Source organism: Somniosus microcephalus, chromosome 22 (assembly GCF_052327205.1).
Source record: "Somniosus microcephalus isolate GS21.2 chromosome 22, FLI_Smic_1.0, whole genome shotgun sequence".
In the NCBI taxonomy this organism is placed as follows: domain Eukaryota; kingdom Metazoa; phylum Chordata; class Chondrichthyes; order Squaliformes; family Somniosidae; genus Somniosus; species Somniosus microcephalus.
The window spans coordinates 33789754-33808465 of record NC_141008.1 but is presented as its reverse complement, the minus strand read 5'-3'; the positions used below and the strand labels follow the sequence as shown (position 1 = coordinate 33808465).

Sequence of the window (18712 nt, the reverse complement as noted above, 5' to 3'; positions counted from 1 at the left end):
TGAGGTATTTTTTTGATGCTTCTTTTACCTCCATTTGCAGATACACCTGGGCCCGATCAATCTTAGTGAAGCGTTTCCCTCCAGATAGTGAGGCGAACATATCTTCAATCCGCGGAAGTGGATATTGTACGGTGTGAAGGACCGGGTTCACTGTTACCTTAAAGTCCCCATGGATGCGAACCTTCTTTGGTTCCCCAGGCGTGCTGCTCAATGACTTTTTCATCACAGGGACGATGGGTGTAGCCCACTCGCTCCAGTCTACCTTGGACAGTACACCTGAACGTTCCAGACTTTCCAGCTCTGCTTTGACGGCTGGGTGGATCACATAAGGTATCGGTCTGGCCTTAAAAAATTTTGGGCTTGCGTTTTCTTCAATTTTAATCGTCGCTGTCATGCCTTTTAGTGTTCCGAGTCCTTGCTGGAACACTTCTTTCGCGTCAGTTAGGATCTTTGACAGTCGCCCAGGTGTGATGTCATCATCCTTTTTGTCAGCCACAGTCAGTGCCTGTATGGAATGCCAATCCAGTTGTATTTTCCGGATCCATTCACGTCCCAGTAATGGTGGTCCTCCATCTTGCAATACATACAGGTCTAGTTTTGGTGTTTCCTTACCGTTATATATAACGGTCACCCTTATTTTTCCTTTGGGGTAGACTTTTTGCCCCGTGTACGTCTTCAAAATAATTTTTGTGTCTCTCAAGGGTATGTGTGAGAATAGCCGCTCGTAGTCCCGTCGGTTTATGACTGTTAGGGCTGATCCTGTGTCCAATTCCATCTTTACCTGGACTCCTGCTATCTTGAGAGTGACCCAAATGGTTCGGTGATCCTCCGTTGTGATCACATTATGTAGTTTCAGACAACTCAGTTCCCTGCTTTTGGAGTCGTTATCACTCTTTTGTTCGTCTGAACTATTCTCCATTATCTTATGTACCTTCTTGTACTTTTCTTTGGTAGGTTTCTTATTGCTGGTTTTCTTTCCCGACCTGCAGACTCGTGCTATGTGTCCTACTTTTCCACACTCTCTGCACACTTTGTCTTTGAACCAGCAATCATTCTGGTCATGTGTTGTTCAGCCACAGCGATAGCACTTCTCTGTTCCATATGACATTTCGCTTGTGCCATATTCTTGCGGTCTCTGTTGTATCTCTGCAGCGACCCGTGCTGCTGCTTCATATGATACCGCAGCGTAAGGTCCTTTTCAGATAAAAGCCGTTTCTGGGTTCCTTCACTTTGAAGCCCACACACAAACCTGTCCCTTAAGGTATCTGCCAGTCCCGCTCCAAGCTGGCAGTGTTTCGATAGTTTGCGCAGTTTTGTTAAATAATCAGCATTGCTTTCATCCTTATGCTGATTCCGTTTGTGAAACTTGAATCTTTCTGCTATCAGCAGCGGTGTGGGGTTTAAATGTTCCTTTAGTATGGTTACTATGTCTTCAAAACTCTTTTCCATTGGCTTCGTTGGGGTTACTAGATTTTGTGATAAACCATACGTCTTTGCACCCATTAAATTTAACAATACCGACGCTTTCTTGTCATCTGACAGCTCATTCGCCTCGCAGTACACCTCTATTCGTTCGACATATGTAGTCCAATCTTCGACTTCATTGTCAAATGCGGTGATACTGCCACTCTTCGGCATTTTGGGTGTGGTTTAAAATGGCGTCTCCCAATAGCTTAAAATGGCGTCTCCCACGCTTTCCTTCCTCCCCCGCTGCTGCCGACGCCGCTCCCAGCGGTTCTCGTGGCAATGGCGGCACCCTGTAGGTTTTGCGCGCTTCTCTCTCCCTCTGTCCGACGCTGCTCGGCCCCTGAACACCGGCTGCGCCCTGTGCAATCTGCCCTCTCTCTCTCTCCCCCGTCGACGCTGCTCAGCCATTTGCTGTGCTGCTCGGTCGGGCTCTAGCCCACCGCTGTCCGGGAAGGGTCTGCGCACTACCTGTTGCCAGCCCGTTTTGCTGGACCACCTCGACTGGAAAGCCAAGCCTGGCTCTCGACAGCCTCCCCCGCAATTCTCGAGTCTCTGCTGGATGACTGGGCGGTTGCCCGTGGTCGACGCCCGAGTCTCTGGCCTTGACCTCCAATCCACTGATGTCCAGGAACGAATCCCCGGGAGGTGATGCAAAGTTGCAGGTAGGTTCGAACCTGCCTCGTCGCCAATGTTATGTCCGTGTATAAGAAGACACAGACTGCGGAGAACGGTACAATAGGTGTTTACTCAACGTGGCTCAGACTGCAACTGATCTGTACAGATTACTACTCAGCGTTATATACAGGTATGGTCACTGCCGGTACTACAGTATACATGAGCTGTAAAAAGTAGTTCCCCCCTTAAAGGTACATACATTACACGCCTCACATTGGAGGCGGGGTCCTGACACTCCGACCACCTGACACACCCCCAGCCCGCCCACAATGTCAAAATCCAGCCCCATGTCTGCAAATGTTACTACTAAGGGACAGCGTGTAAATGCAGAAAAGGAGCAGGCCAAGGATGGATCTTTGCTGGACTGCAGAGGTGTGGAGAGGAGAAGAAAATCCTTTGGTGGAGTTGCTCTGGCTATGATTGGATAGATTAGAGTGCAACCAATTGAGAGCAGGCCTGTTGAGATGGACAACAGAGGGGAAGGATTGAAGGATGATGGAGTGGCCAATCCATTGAAGGTAGCAGAGTGATTGAGGAGAACAGGAAAGGATAATGCACCACAGCCGTAGAGAATGTCCTTCTTAGTCTTCCAAATCTCCTTTTTCAGTTCTTATCTATGCTCTTTATATATTTTTCTTAAGCAGAATCTCAAATTAGGGGCAATTTTGTGCCATGAGTTCTGATCTACCAGGGACTGGGTTCAGACCCAAACTCATTTCACATTGGTAGCTTTATTATAAGGTCAATTATTTTTCTGGAGTTCAGTGCAGAGCATGCCGCAGTCCTGATCTCTGCCGTAGGCTGCTTGAAGAAGGTCCTTTAGACTTGCAGATCTTTTAAAGAGTTTCTGTTTGATGCTGCAATGAGAGAAAAAGGTTTGTAGCACAAATGAAGTTGTGCTTATTTATAATACATATGTTAAAATATTGTAACATTGATACAGAAGAACCTTAAAGGGGAAACTGGAAGCGCCCCACCTCCCTCTTGGGGTGCTGCGAGGGACTATCGCGGTGCTACGTGCCGCAGTGCACCTTCTTCCCCTTCGTAAAGGGGAGGGGCCTTGCACATTGCGACCAAGCTGGGCCACCAGGGATCGGAGTGCTGGCAAAAGAGCCCGGCACTCTGCGGGGGGGGGGGGCTGCTCAGGAGGCCGTGGAAGGGTGCAGAGGCAGGCGTAGGCAGGTGGCCAGTAACAAAAAAGGCCGCCCCGCACCTCGCCTTTAATTAGCGCCGCCCCGGCCGCAGGTAGGCCCCCCTGGCATTATCAGACATAGCATCTGGCAGTAAGTCAGGGGGCGCTACTGAAGATCGTGAGTGGGGCGCTGTGCACGGCGATGATGTCATCGGCAGTGGCGCAGCGCCGTGGGGCACTAACGGTTACTGCCGCGGCTAACCTCCCACCGAATTTTGCAGGAGACGTTGGCAGTGCCACGCCCGGGCGCTAGTTGCTTTGCGCCCCGTTAGTGCCCTCTTAGGGCGCTAATGGGAGGTGCAAAGCACCCGAATTTTTCTCCCATTCATTGGAGTGGAAGCTTAGTCTAATTTTCCTGAAGGCTGAAGGTAAATGGACACTTTGACAGTTTTTTCATTGAATTTCACGGAAAAAAATCCAACCAGCATTCACTGCCTAAAGTCAATCACAGATATAAACATTTCAGCCAATAGAAAAGATTTTCTGCTGGTAAATATTTTATTTTTTTATGCAAAACTCAACTGCAACAATTGAGCTTTGCTGCCTTAACCTTTCAGATCTATGATACTTGACTTGTCAATTACTGTATATTTTTTTCACACCCCACATGGTCATTAAACAGGTGAAAATGGCACCTACTCTAGACACATAAATCCGGGGCAGAAATTGAGTATAGCCCTGTTTGGGGCGCTAACCTCGCCAGGGCAATAAATGTAGCACCCCGGAAACATTCGCACCCCCGCACCGGAAATTGGTCATTTGCGTCCCAAAGGGAAGCGCGGCGCTACTGGAGACGCCCCACATCCCTCTTGGGACGCTGCGAGTGAATATCATGCCGCAGCGCCACACGCTGCGGCACATCGCGCTGCGGTATTGCAGGCGTTCCTCCCTTTTCTTAAAGGGGAGGGGCCTTGTGCAGTGCGATCTGGGGCCCAGCTGCGCCCCCGAGGATCGGGAGTGCAGGCAAAAGAGCCTGGCACCGAAGAGAAGTGCCGGGCTCTTGGAGTGCAGCCGGCACTCCGCGGCGGGGGGGGGGGTGGTTCAGGAGGCCGGGGACTGGAGCGCAGGCAGGTTCTGGCAGGTGGCCAACAACAAAACAGGTCACCCCGCACCTCGCCTTTAATTTGCACCTCCCCAGCCGCAGGTAGGCCCCCCAACCCTGTCGGACATAGCGTCCGGCGGTAAATCAGGGGGCGCTGCCGAATATCGCGGCCGGGGCATCAGCGGGGCGCTGCGCACACTGATGACGTCCTCGGCAGCAGCGCAGCGCTAACGGTTAGCGCCACCACTAATGTCCCGCGGAATTTAGCGGGAGGCCTGGGCAGTGCCACGCCCGGGCGCTAGTTGGCTTGTGTCCCACTTAGCGCCCTCTTAAGGCGCTAATGGGTGGCGCAACCAACCGAATTTTTACCCCAAATTCTCCACATTGGCTTTGCACATCATTGTCACACAACTGGCAACATTACAAACATATCCCTGGGCCCAAACAGTAAAATGCCCGCTGACTGAAGGCCATCAAAATCTTAATGCAACTCAAACATCAGATAACTGTAAGAAGCACAGCAATGATTTACCAAATAAAACTTAATACACGATTGCGTAACAAAAATTCAGCACTTGGAAAAGGAAAAGGGCAAACTTAATATGCGCAGAAAAAGATCAGCTGCAGTATTTTTTTTCTCGAAAGGGTAATGGCTGCCACAGGAGGAGCAAATGAGAGGCTGCTATTCTGGTGCTAAGTTTACTGTCTTAACTATTCCATTTCCTACTGCTATGAGGGTGACTTGTACACTTTGTGTGTGGTCTCCATGACTGTTTGGAAATGCAGCATGGCTACAATTAATTGGATCCTCCCAGTAAGTAATATCCTTAATCACTATTTTCAAGTGACTGACAGAAAACTGTTGTTGCCAATTTATAACCATCTCATAAAAAAGGAACCAGCGTCAATGCTGCCAACTTCAAGCGTTTTCCACAGGGAGGTAAGTTGATCAAATCATTACCGAGAGACAGAAAATCAACTCCGCGTTTGGCTGAGGAAACAGCAGACACCAGAAAGCTGCAACAAAGTCCATGTAGGGAACAAATATTACAGGGTACAGACAGGTGGCAGGAAGAAATAGGACAGCACAGGTAAAGAGGACTCATTAGTGAGAGCACACAGATGCTGGCCATCAAATTCCCCTCTTTTATTCTGTGGGTGATGCCTTTATTTAAATATTAATCCATACATTTTACGAAAAAGCTGTTTGAAATATAGTGAGATATAATAGGGTAGTTCTCAACAAAGTCTGTAAAGACATTGGTTTACCTCTACATCTTTTAGATGAGACGTTAAACTGAAGCCCCATCTGCCCTCTTAGGTGGATGTAAAAGATCCCATGATTAGAAGAAGAGCAGGGGAGTTCTTCCTGCCACCTGTCTGTACCTTGTAATGTTTGTTCCCTACATGGACTTTGTTGCAGCTTTCTGGTTCTCCCACTATCCTGGCCAATATGTATCCCTCAACTAAGATCACGAAAACAGATTATCTCATCGTGTATCTAATTGCTGTTTGTGGGACCTTGCTGCGTGCAAATTGGCTGCCACGTTCCTTATATCACAACAGTGACTACACTTCAAAGTACTTCATTGGCTGTAAAGCACTTTGGGATGCCCTGAGGTAGTGAAAGGTGCTATATAAATGAAAATCATTTCCCTCCTTTCTGCAATGGTACAATGCACCCTGTAAAGTCATTGATTTATCTATACAATGGTAAATGTACACTGTTATAACGATATCCTAACGCAGACCAAGTTTTGTTCAACCATCACCCCTGTGCTCGCTGACTTACATTAGTTCCCGGTCTGGCAACTGTGGTGTATGTAACCATTCCACCTTTAAGAGAACTATTTTAAGAGATGCACTACTTTATCTTGGCTGCTGTATACTGTAATACTGGTGGTGACCACACCGGTATATAAGTGCTGTGTAATGATTTATTGGACAGTTCAGCCTGACCTTCGACTAGTAAAGACCTGTTGAATTTATTCTTGTGGTCTGTGTGCAGTGATTCTTATTAACAATAACTAGAACACACAGACTTAACAGTGGCGACGATGACGATCTTACCCTGCGGCAGAGATATATCCAAGGCAGTTTAACGGGCGTCGAGAAGAGGCATCCGCCCTCATCATCCTGCTGAGAAAAGACTCGGGTCTGAAGAGCAAGGAAGAATCCTGACACGAAGCCTTCCATCAGCAACAGGCAGTGATCATCCCTTCTACCATGGTGGTGGGTAAGCCGATCAGCGACGAGCAGCAAGTCGGCCACGTTGGCTGTGAAGTAGGGGAGGGAAAAACGGAGGATATAAGGGCGGAGAACTCGACCACGGCCGTGGAAAAGAGCCGGACAGAAGTCGGGGCCAGAGGCGCTGAGACTGGGGCAGCGTAAGGCACGGGAGCCGCGGTGAATGCAAACGCAGCCGGTGTAAAAGACCGGGCTGCAAGCGGGCTGGGAGACGCAACAGCGTCGAGAGAGAGCTCGACCGCGACCGGGGAAAAAGGCCGGGCAGCTACCGAGGCCGCGAGGCACGAGAGAAAATTAAAAAATTTTTTTTAAAAAAAACCGCGGAGAACTCAGCCGCAGCCGAGTGAAAGGACCGGACTGCAAGAGGGGCTGGGAGGCATCGATTTGAGAACCGCTGGGGAGGGCGAACGCAGCAATACGGCAATCGCCATTACAGCCAGCGGGGGAGAAAGGCAAATGCGGGAAGCCACCATTTTCGTAGGCGGGGGAAGAAGACAAGCGCGGGAAACCGCCATTTTGAAAAAAAAAATAAAAGAAAAATTTCTTTTTGTTTCTCAAGAAGATTGCGAGGATGCCTAAGCGTGGTAACATCAATGATTTTGATGCCGATGTTGAAGATTGGGCCACGTATGTAGAACGCATAGAGATTTATTGTAAGGCAAATAAAATATCAGATGAAGATGAAGCACTAACCTTACTAAACTCAATGGGTGCGAAGACATACGGGCTATTGAAGCATCTTCTATCACCAGCTAAACCGGCGGATCAGGCTTTCACTAATATTGTTGCTGCTGAGAAATCATTTGAACCCCACACCGCTGATGTTAGCGGAACGATTTAAATTTTATGCGAGAACGCAACTGAAAGAGGAAAGCAACGCGGAGTATTTAATTGAACTGCGTAAGCTAGCGAAATACTGTCAGTTTGGGGAAAGACTGACAGAGCCACTGAGAGACAAATTCGTGTGTGGATTGTCGAAAGAAGGAACACAAAAGCGGCTGCTTGAAGAGAATGATCTTACACTTGATAAGGCTGTCACTATTGCAGCATCACACGAAGCCGCAGCGAGAGGCACTGCGGAAATGCAGCTGAAGGCAGCGGTACTCAGCGTAGATCAAATGGCTTTGGGTACAGCAAAATGTTATCGTTGTGGAAAGACAACACACGATCAGAACCAATGCTGGTTTAAAAATCAGGAATGTAGAAAATGTGGCAAGCTTGGTCACATAGCTAAAGTATGCCGGTCAGGAAAGAAGACCAGCAACAAAAAGTCACCACAGGAAAAGTGCAGAAAGGTACATAAGGTGGCTGAGAAGAGTTCGGATGAACAGAATTCGGATTCAGACTCCAACAGCAAGGAACTGGGTAGTCTGAGAATTCACAATGTGAGTAAGGAAGCTGACCTACAAACTATCTGGGTCACACTTCAGATAGCAGGAGTCCAAGTGAAGATGGAATTGGACACCGGATCGGCGTTGACGGTCATGAATAAGCAAGATTACAAAAGGTTATTCACACATATTCCCCTACGGGATACGGAGATAGTATTGCAGACATACACGGGGCAAAGAGTATACCCCATCGGAAAGATAAAAGTCAAGGTGGTACACAAGGGCAAAGAACACCAAGGAATGGACTTATATGTACTACCTGAGGGAGGTCCACCACTTCTGGGACGGGAGTGGATCAGGAAAATAAATATGGACTGGCACTCCCTAAAAGCAATAATGGTAGATTCCGGAAAAAAAGATGTCAAACCTGAACGATTGTCCAGAATATTGGATGAGGCTAAAGAGGTGTTCCAACAAGGACTGGGAACACTGAGAGGAATTACGGCAAAAATCAAGATTGCAGAACATGCAAACCCAAAATTTTTCAAAGCCAGACCGGTACCTTATGCGATACGACCTGCTGTGGAAGCTGAGCTGGAAGGGCTAGAACGTTCAGGAGTACTGTCTAAGGTGGACTGGAGTGAGTGGGCCACGCCCATTGTTCCCGTCATGAAGCGTTCATCGAGTAACAAGCCAGGGGAACCGGGGAAGGTCCGCATCTGTGGAGACTTCAAGATCACGGTTAATCCGCTGCTTCACACGGTGCAATATCCGCTTCCGCGGATTGAGGATATCTTTGCTTCATTGTCTGGCGGGAAACACTTCACCAAGATAGACCTGGCGCAAGTGTATTTACAGATGGAAGTTGAGGAAGAGTCGCGCCAGTATCTCACAATCAACACGCACAGAGGCTTGTATCGATATAATAGACTGGTTTTTGGAGTGGCTTCGTCTCCAGCAATTTGGCAGAGGGCCATGGAGCAGGTATTACAGGGAATTCCAAGCACTCAATGTTACTTGGACGATATCCTGATTACAGGAGATGACGATGAGGAACACCTTGCAAATTTGAAACTGGTGCTCACCAGATTGAAGGAATATGGACTTCGAGTTAATCGCCAGAAATGTGAGTTCTTTCAGAAACGGATCTCGTACTGTGGTCATGTCATTGACCAGGAAGGGCTGCACAAGTCACCTGACAAGATCGAAGCTGTTGTGAAGGCTCCCGCTCCGGAAAATGTATCCCAGTTGAGGTCGTTCCTAGGGTTGATTAACTATTACCATAAGTTTCTGCCAAATCTATCCACGGTGCTGCACCCGCTGAACGCTCTTTTGCAGAAAGAAGTACCATGGAAGTGGAGCGAGGACTGTAAGAAGGCCTTTCGCAAAAGCAAGGCATTGATCACCTCAGAGGAAGTGTTGGCTCACTTCAACCCAACGCTACCTATTCGTTTAGCTTGTGATGCTTCTCCTTATGGTATTGGAGCAGTACTCTCACACAAGTTGCCAAATGGCTTGGAAAGGCCAGTCGCATTTGCATCCAGATCATTGACCTCCGCTGAGCGCAACTATGCTCAGATAGATAGGGAGGCTCTCAGCCTTGTGTGGGGAGTAAAGAAGTTTAATCATTACCTGCAGGGCCAGAAGTTTACACTGCTGACAGACCACCAGCCGTTGGTATCCATTTTTAACCCTAAGAAGGGTGTTTCGGTGATGACAGCACAGAGGCTCCAGAGATGGTCCCTTTTCCTAGGGGCACATCAATATCAGATAGAATTCAAAGGTACAAAGCAGCATGGTAATGCTGATGGGCTGTCGCGCCTGCCACTACCTACTGAGGAGGAGGCACCGACGGTTGACCCGGTGGAGTTATTTCACTCGACCATCATCGAATGTTTACCTGCCACCAATGCAAATATTGAAAGGGAGACTAGGAATGACCCGACACTGTCCCGGGTCAACGAATTGACAGTAAACGGATGGCCAGCCCATGGTGATCCACTGTTACCGGCATTCTCAGCAAGACGAGAACAGCTGTCCATCTGTCAGGGAACATTGATGTATGGAACAAGGGTGATTATCCCTCCTAAGTTAAGAGAGAGAGTTCTAAAAGAACTCCATGAAGGTCATCTGGGGGGAGTCAAGATGAAAAGCCTTGCTAGGGCTTATGTGTGGTGGCCGGGTATCGACCAACAGATAGAGGATCTGACGAAAAGCTGCTCAGGGTGCCAAAAAGTCCAAAATGCACCTCCAATTGCACCGCTGCATCCATGGGAATGGCCTTCAACCCCATGGCAACGTGTACATATTGACTTTGCTGGTCCATTCATGGACTCCATGTTTTTAATTGCGGTGGACGCACATTCTAAATGGCCAGAAGTGATTAAGATGACTACCACTACCTCGGAAAAGACGATCGCGGTGCTAAGAACGATATTTGCAAGAAATGGATTGCCAGAGCAAATATGTTCAGACAATGGACCACAGTTCGTGTCAGAGGAATTCCAGAAATTCCTGAAGAAGAATGGGGTGAAACATTATACCTCTGCCCCATATCATCCAGCTACGAATGGGCTGGCCGAGAGGTTTGTACAGACGTTCAAAAAGGCAATAAAGGCCATGAGCGAAGATCAGATTCCACTGCAACACAAGGTGGACAATTTCCTACTGGCATATCGAAACGCCACCCATGCAACAACAAACCAAAGTCCTGCCATGATGTTCTATAACAGGAGGTTGCGGTCCAGGTTGGACTTGTTAAAACCAAATGTGCGGAGGGAAGTCGAAAACAAACAGTTCCAGCATATCAATAACAAGCCCACTCGGAGTTTTGAAATAGGACAACCGGTGTTAGCCAGGGACTATAAAAATGAGAAATGGCAATCTGGAACAATTCGGGCCAGACAAGGACCCCTGATGTACACGGTAGATGTTGGTGAAAACGTAATGCGACGTCATGCTGACCAACTGGTGGGATCGAGAACAAGGGTCGAGCCCATGGTTGTGACAGAGACAACCGTGGAGGAAGTTAGTGAACCTGAAGCATCTACCTCAGAAGTGAATATACCTGATGATGATGTCCTATCCATAGGGGATCAACTAGATGAGTCACCCCAGCAACGAGAACCAGAGACCCCTGAAAGGCGTTATCCGTCTCGGATCAGGAGGCCTCCTCAGAGACTGAATCTGTGAACTGTTTTTACATGAAGTTGTGTATATATGTTATTATGTTATGTTAAATGGGGAATATATACTGTTAAGCTAAAAAGGGAGGATTGTGGTGTATGTAACCGTTCCACCTTTAAGAGAACTATTTTAAGAGATGCACTACTTTATCTTGGCCGCTGTATACTGTAATACCAGTGGTGACCACACCAGTATATGAGTGCTGTGTAATGATTTATTGGGCAGTTCAGCCTGACCTTCGACTAGTAAAGACCTGTTGAATTTATTCTTGTGGTCTGTGTGCAGTGATTCTTATTAACAATAACTAGAACACACAGACTTAACAGCAACGTCTCAATTTTCCTCGCCCCATCCTATCTCGGTAATCTCCGCCAGCCCTACCACCCTCCGAGATCTCTGTGCTCCTCCAATTCTGGCTTTAAAACTGTAGCTCTTTAATAAAAGCCTTGCAACTCCTAAAAGCCTTTGGGTAATCTGTGTGTGGCCTGTGATCCTAATCTTACAGTACACAGATGGCTTCTGTGGGGCCAGTCACAAATAATGGGCAGAATGCCGGCCAGTTGAGACATATTGCTGATATATCAGCAGTCAGAGTATTTGTGAAAGGACAATATCTATTCACTGAAAGAGCATAAGACCACATTCTTATAGGTGGCTACTTGGGATTCCCTAATCGTGGCATGATTCTCTCATTCGTCAGGGTATAATCCATTGAGTTTGAAGGTGTGATCCTTAACCGCACTCTAAGTAGCTCTAAATCCTGTTGGTGGCATGTTTATATTGTGGTCAATTCTAGTGTTGATTGGATTTGTCCCTTAAAACTGTGCAGATGATTTCTACAGACTATCAGGATTTAATTAAAACTCATGCTCAATCTCCCATTACTCACATGGTAGAAAATGGGTGAAGATTTCATCGACTTCTGGGATGCCCTACTCCCCACTATATCTGTGAGCAAAGCACAATCTGTATTACTATACTCGGAGTAGCTGGTAAATTTAAGTGGATATTTCTGTTTTCGTAGTTTAAAACAGAATGTCTGCATCCCACAGGCGTCCTAACAAGCAATGACCTCAGCCACATCTTACAAAGCACAGGCTGTTCATTCCTAACCAAGCTTCCGGTCTGCAGTTGCTTGGATCACTACAGGATCATCAATGGTCAGAGCAATAACAGGTAGGAACTGATGGAGCCAATAAATGCTGTCTGCTGTCAAATGTACTGTATCATGAACTCAGATTTGTTTAACTGTTTCACTGTTAGCTGCTCCCATCACTTGCCAGCTTCTCCAGACAAGTATTTATCATGGAGCTTGGATTAGACTCCTTAAAGGATAGAATCATAGAATGGTTACAGCACAGAAGGAGGCCATTTGGCCCATCGAGCCCATGGAGGCCCAGTGGTTTAAATGCAACCCCTAGTGTAGTACTGAGCCATACATCAGGAAGGCCATAGATGTTATCTATCAGCATTCGCTGGTTTCAGCCAAAGCAATAGCTAGGGTGTTGTAGCAACTGGCCTCTTCCTGGGCTAGAGAGAGGAAAAAAATCAGCTAGGATATGCACTCCTGGTCACTGTTCAGTTATCAGTGTTGTTTGGAAATCAGGTGAGGAAAGGATTGGGCTTCTCTGTGATGCACTCCACAATCAAATATGTTACCCACAATTACTGTCAAAGATCACAGCTGATGAATAGATAGTTGGATTAAGTGCGGTAGAACTGTGAGCACCGTGGAACTGTGCACCAGCCAGAGTTGACTTGGGTCATTTAGCTAACTGGACAAACAATTGGCAGATGCTGCTTAATGTGGATAAGTATGTAATTATTAGTTAGGAAGGAAACAACCAGAAAGAGTATAAGTGAAACAGTGGTAAATGCTAATTGGGAAAGATAATGAGATAAATCGATGAATTCAGTAAAACTATTAGCATGGACATTAGATGCAGTATTAACTTCCATTTATATAGTACCTTTCACATCCTCAGGACATCCCAAAATGCTTCACAGCCAATGAAGTACCTTTGAAGTGTAGCCACTGTTGTAATGTAAACAAACATGGCAATCTTCACACAGCAAGGTCCCAGAAACAGTAATAGGATAGATGACTAGTTAATCAGTTTTAGTGATGTTGGTTGATGGGTAAATGTTGGCCAGGACACCATCCTGCTCTTCATCAAATAGCACACTCATATCTTTTGCATCCACCCCATAGCAGGCAGAGCCTCAGTTTATTACATTTACAAGATGGTACCTCCAACAGTACAACACTCTCTCATACTGCACTGAAGTATCAGTCTAAATTATGTGCTCAAGCTCTGGGGTGGGCCTTGAACCTACGATCTTCTGACTCAGAGGTGAGAGGGTCAAGGTTGACACTTTATCTGGGTTACATTAGCAGAGGGATAGATTACAAATCTAAAGAAATTGTAATGTTGCTGTATAAGGTGTTGGTCCTGTGTGCAGTTTTGGGTGCCCAATAATAGGAAGGATATCACGATTCTTCAGAAGGGATAGAGGTGCCACCAAAAAATATTCTGAGTATCAGGAAGTTAAGCTCTAAGGAAATTGTGTGTAAAAAATATATATATTTTTAAAGATTCTTATATCAGTGATTCCAGTAAATGAAACCATAAAGGGAGGCATTATAGACATTGTGGGAGGTAGATGCTTATAAGAAGGATTGTATGGGTTCTGTTTATTTTGGTGGCTTGGTCTATTTACATTAAAACATTTCTTGTCCTCGCCTCTTTTTTGAATAATGGGTTGAATGGAATATTTCTGTGTGTTGTAAACTTACCCGAAGATAAAAAGTTTTATTGAATTATACTATGCAAATATTGTGCAAGTTCCATGACACTGTGACCAAAAATGCTCCACTCATACTTCCTCCCTAATAAAACAGTGGTTTTAAATTTACTGTTGGTGACATGAATGTACAAACACTTACAATTTTTCTAGTTTGTACTGATCCACAGTGATAGAATTAGGTGTTCAAAATAAAACATGGATCTTTTATCATGCACAGGAAGAACTCTTTACTTGGAGCAGCTCAAACCCCATTGAAACGATGGCTCCCGGCTGAGTATGAAGACGGATTTACAATTCCAAGGGGCCAGAGTATGGGCAGATTATATTCAGGATACCCTTTACCATTGGTAATTATCACTGCTGCTTCTGCATAAGTCAAGTAAATGGGTCATTTTCTGGTTGGCAAACGGTAACTAGTGGTACTGGGGCCCCAACTATTTACAATCTACATTAATGATTTGGATGAAGGGATCGAGTGTAATGTAGCCAAGTTTGCGGATGATACAAAGATGGGTGGGAAAGCAAGTTGTGCAGAGGACTCAAAGAATCTGCAAAGGGATATAGACAGGCTAGGTGAGTGGGCAAGCATTTAGCAGATGGAGTATAATGTGGGAAAGTGCGAGGTTATCCACTTTGGCAGGAAAAATAAAAAAGCAAACTATTATTTAAATGGAAAGAGATTACAAAATGCTACAGTTCAGAGGAACCTGGGGGTCCTTGTGCATGAAACATGAAAAGTTAGCATGCAGGTACAGTAAGTAATCAAAAAGGCAAATGGAATATTGGCCTTTATTTCAAGGGGATTGGAGTATAAAAGCAGGGAAGTCCTGCTACAACTGTAAAGGGTTTGGTGAGACCACACCTTGAGTACTGCGTACAGTTTTGGTCTCCTTATTTAAGGAAGGATATACTTGCATTGGAGGCAGTTCAGAGACGATTCACTAGGTTGATTCCAGAGATGAGGGGGTTGACTTATGAGGAAAGGTTGAGCAGGCTGGGCCTATACTCATTGGAATTTAGAAGAATGAGAGGTGATTTTATCGAAACATATAAGATACTGAGGGGGCTCGACAGGGTAGATGAAGAGAGGATGTTTTCCCTCATGGGGAAATCTGGAACTCGGGGGCACAGTCTCAGAATAAAGGGCTCTTTTAAAACTGAGATGAGGAGGAACTTCTTCTCTCAGAGGGTCGTAAATTTGTGGAATTCTCTGCCCCAGAGAGCTGTGGAGGCTGGGTCATTAAATACATTTAAAGTGGAGATAGACACATTTTTGCAAGATATGGGAGTGAAGGGTTATGGGGAGTGGGCTGGGAAGTGGCTTTGAGCCCAAGATCAGCCATGATCTTATTGAATGGCGGAGCAGGCTCGAGGGGCCAAGTGGCCTATTCCTGCTCCTGTTTCTTATGTTCTTATGTAAGTACAGGAAACTTTTTTTTCCCGGCACGGACGGGACCGACGTGGTGCCGGTTCATCAAAAATTCCGGATAACCGAAAGCTATAGTAAAAGATATGGAGCTGAGAGCTCCGTATAAAGCAACAAACCCAGCTTCAGAACAATGTCCAGAAGTTGCAAGCGTCTCTGTAGCTTAGCAACAGCTGCAGCCACACCCTTGCCTTCCTCCATTTGTTGCTGTGCAAGTAATAAAAGTTACCTGAACCAACTTCTGAATTTTGCCGGTTAACCGACATTTCCGGTTATTTAGGTGTCGGTAAATCGAAAGTTTCCTGTAAAATCATTGTCGGTTTGATAATGGACAATTCTAATTGACTCTGTTTCATTCTTCATATACCATAGGAACTTGTCTAATCATGGCTGATTTGGGGGAAATTAGATGCTTAAACACACCAGGGTAGAATTTCCATCTAAATCGTCCACCGTAACCTCAGACATTTACGTATTTTTCCAGGGTTTCCACCAAAGTTATGGCAGACGATCAGAGAACCCCTGTGGAAATTACTGGTGACTATTTTTTTTCATTCTGACATTGTTAAGAACACCCCACACCTTGTCCTCTTCCTCCTCATCCTCTCCCTCCCCTCCCTCGTCGTCCTCTGGGGTGGTCCCACAATCCCTGGTGGCAAGGGCTATGCCCTCATGGTAGCCAAGTTGTGGAGCAGGCAGCAGACCACCATGAAATGGTACACCCGCTCAGCCAAGTATTGGAGGGCTCCTCCCGAGCGGTCAAGGCAGCGGAACCATTGTTTCAGTAGGCCGATGGTCTGCTCGATGATGTTCCTGGTGGCAGCATGGCTCTCATTACATGAGTGCTGAGCACGAGTGTTGGGGTTGCGGAGGGGAGTCATCAGCCTGGTGGAGAGCGGATAGCCCTTGTCTCCGAGCAGGCACCCTCAAGCTTGACATGGTGGCGCAGGCTGAAGGCATCGAGGCTGCTGCTAGGATAGCTGGCATTGACATTGAGGTTTCTCTGTGTGCGGTCGTACCCCAACTGCACATTAAGTGAATGGTAGACTTTGCGGTTACGAAAGATCACAGGATTGGTATTCGGTGCCTGCAAAGCCATGTGGATGCAGTCGATGGCGCCCTGCAGCATGGGGAAGCCTGCTATCCTGGCAAAGCCACATGCACGCTCGTCCTGCTTCTCTCTGGTGATCGGGAAGCCAATGTAGTCACTTCTCCTGCCGTAGCGATGGACAGCGAAATGTGAGATGTTAGCTATGTCTCCTGCTGCAGACTGGAAGGATCTGTTGGTGAAGAAATTGAGGGCCACGGTGACCTTGACTGCCATTGGGAGATCGGTGGTTGCCCTGGTCTGAGGCTGGAGGTCTGTTTGCAGGAGGTGGAAGAGTTCTGTGACCATCTCCTTGGTGAAGCGAAGCCTCCTAATACACTCAAAAATAATGAGGGAGTCTAGTACTTGCTAGAACACTTCTTGATACCAAAGAACCTTGAAATGCCTAAAGAAAACTCTTGCAGTTACAGGAAGCAGCATACAGCCACTCAAACTGCAAAACTCTGTCTGGTGCAATTGATTGGTGATGATCCCTTTAAATGGCATTACTGGAGCCGGCTTCCTGCTGCTGCATGCTACCTCAACCTGTCATTGCTTTCTCCAGCCCATAGGTTCAATGGCCAAAATGAAGTTAGGAGATCAGGCATCAAGTGAGTGTTACACACTCACTGACGTCATGATCTCCATGATTGCGATGTCCCCGGTGGTCGAGTTTAGCGGCAGCACTACCAGCAAGATGGATATGCGTGCGGTGCTGGAACTGCCATCAGCTGGCGGTAGAGCTCTGAATGACATTGTGGCGCTAACGTGTAGCGCTAAACACATTAATTTCTCCCCCAGAGAATCATACAGCACAGAGGACGGCCATCATGGCTGTGCCAGAACGTTGAAGGAGCTATCCAATTAGTCCCACTCCCTTGTTCTTTCCCAAAAGCACTGCTTTTTTAATTTCCTTTTCAAGTATATATCTAATTCTCTTTTGACAGCTTCTATTGAATCTGCTTCCACCATCCTTTCAGACAGTGCATTCCAGATTCTAACTGAGTTAATAGGTTTGGCACAACTTCATTGCCTTTGTATTCTATGCCTCTGTTTATAAAGCCCACAATCCAGTTTTATAGATAGGATTATCACTACACACACATGTCACTGTAGAATACAATTAATACTAATCACACTAGATAGTTTTGCAAGAGACTGAACTACCAAACTGATCTATTCAATAAGAATTATTTACAAGAAGCAAATAACAGCAAGTTGTAGGTAATTGTGCAAATATCTTAGCAACTTTGCAGTAGTTCAGATAAGCCAATTTAGTACCTCTGAATGGCTTTCTTTGCAGGTTTCTAGTGATGGACATTTTTGGTAGGATAGTAAGTGCTTGATCCCTATACAGGTGCTCCTATCTAGAGTTCACATACTCCTTCCATATCTGTAGTGGTAACCAAGGCATTTTTCTTGAACCTAAGCAGTCAGTTCCACAAACATTATACACAAAGGCATGCACCTGTGGCGTTGGATTGTGAAATTGCTTAAGAGCCAAAAGTTGCATCTGAATTATTTCAGGCATTTGGCCGGTTGTTTTTCTCAAATGCTTACATCTGCTCGTGATCAACATTATTGACTGGACCACTTTCCTTCTGATATGTTTCAGTATAGAAGCTCATTTCCCAAGTGGGCACCCAGCTGCAGCTCATCGCCACCACCTGCCCGTTACCTGCCTCAAGTTAAAATCGTCCCTACATTAGTACCCAAGATTTTTTGGCCAAAGTTGGAGCATTCCTTAGCCAAACTGCTCCTGGGTTTAGGACCTTAGTGACTCAACTATAGATGGCCCTGGAGTAGCCATACTTTCCATGCTGATCTGTTGTTCAGTTAGGTGACCATGTATCACTGCATAGACCTGGATGGTGAACCTCTTCACAGTTGCTGCCAGACTCTGCAGGGTATTTGACACAATCTTAAATGACTGTATGAAATGCTCAGGTATCGATTTCTTTTGCAAGCTGGCCCCTTGAGGTACCAGTCCCTAGACTCAGCAACGGAAGGAGGACCTGAGTTGTTAATTTAATTACTCATATGTGTGCAGCACACTCCCCAATTTCCAGACCGGCTTTCCACCTTGCACCATAAAAATAATGAGCTGTTGGCCACCTGTCGTAATATCTCCTTATGTGGCTCAGTGTTAAATTTTGTTTCATAATCGCTTCTGTGAAGTGCCTTGGAACATTTTACTATGTTAAAATTACTATATAAATATAAGGTCCAGGTAACTTTCTCCATCCCTGAT

At 46.2% G+C, this 18712-nt stretch overlaps 1 pseudogene across 1 annotated transcript in view; it reads left to right on the top strand.

The window, feature by feature from the left end:
* Positions 1-2411: 2411 nt before the first annotated feature.
* The window catches only part of LOC147102160 (eosinophil peroxidase-like), a 123339-nt pseudogene continuing 107038 nt past the window's right edge, over positions 2412-18712 (top strand). The window contains exons 1-3 of the transcript XR_015073303.1: positions 2412-2514; positions 12193-12316; positions 14166-14295. The product of XR_015073303.1 is annotated as an eosinophil peroxidase-like (transcript). The remainder of the gene's footprint in view (positions 2515-12192; positions 12317-14165; positions 14296-18712) is intronic.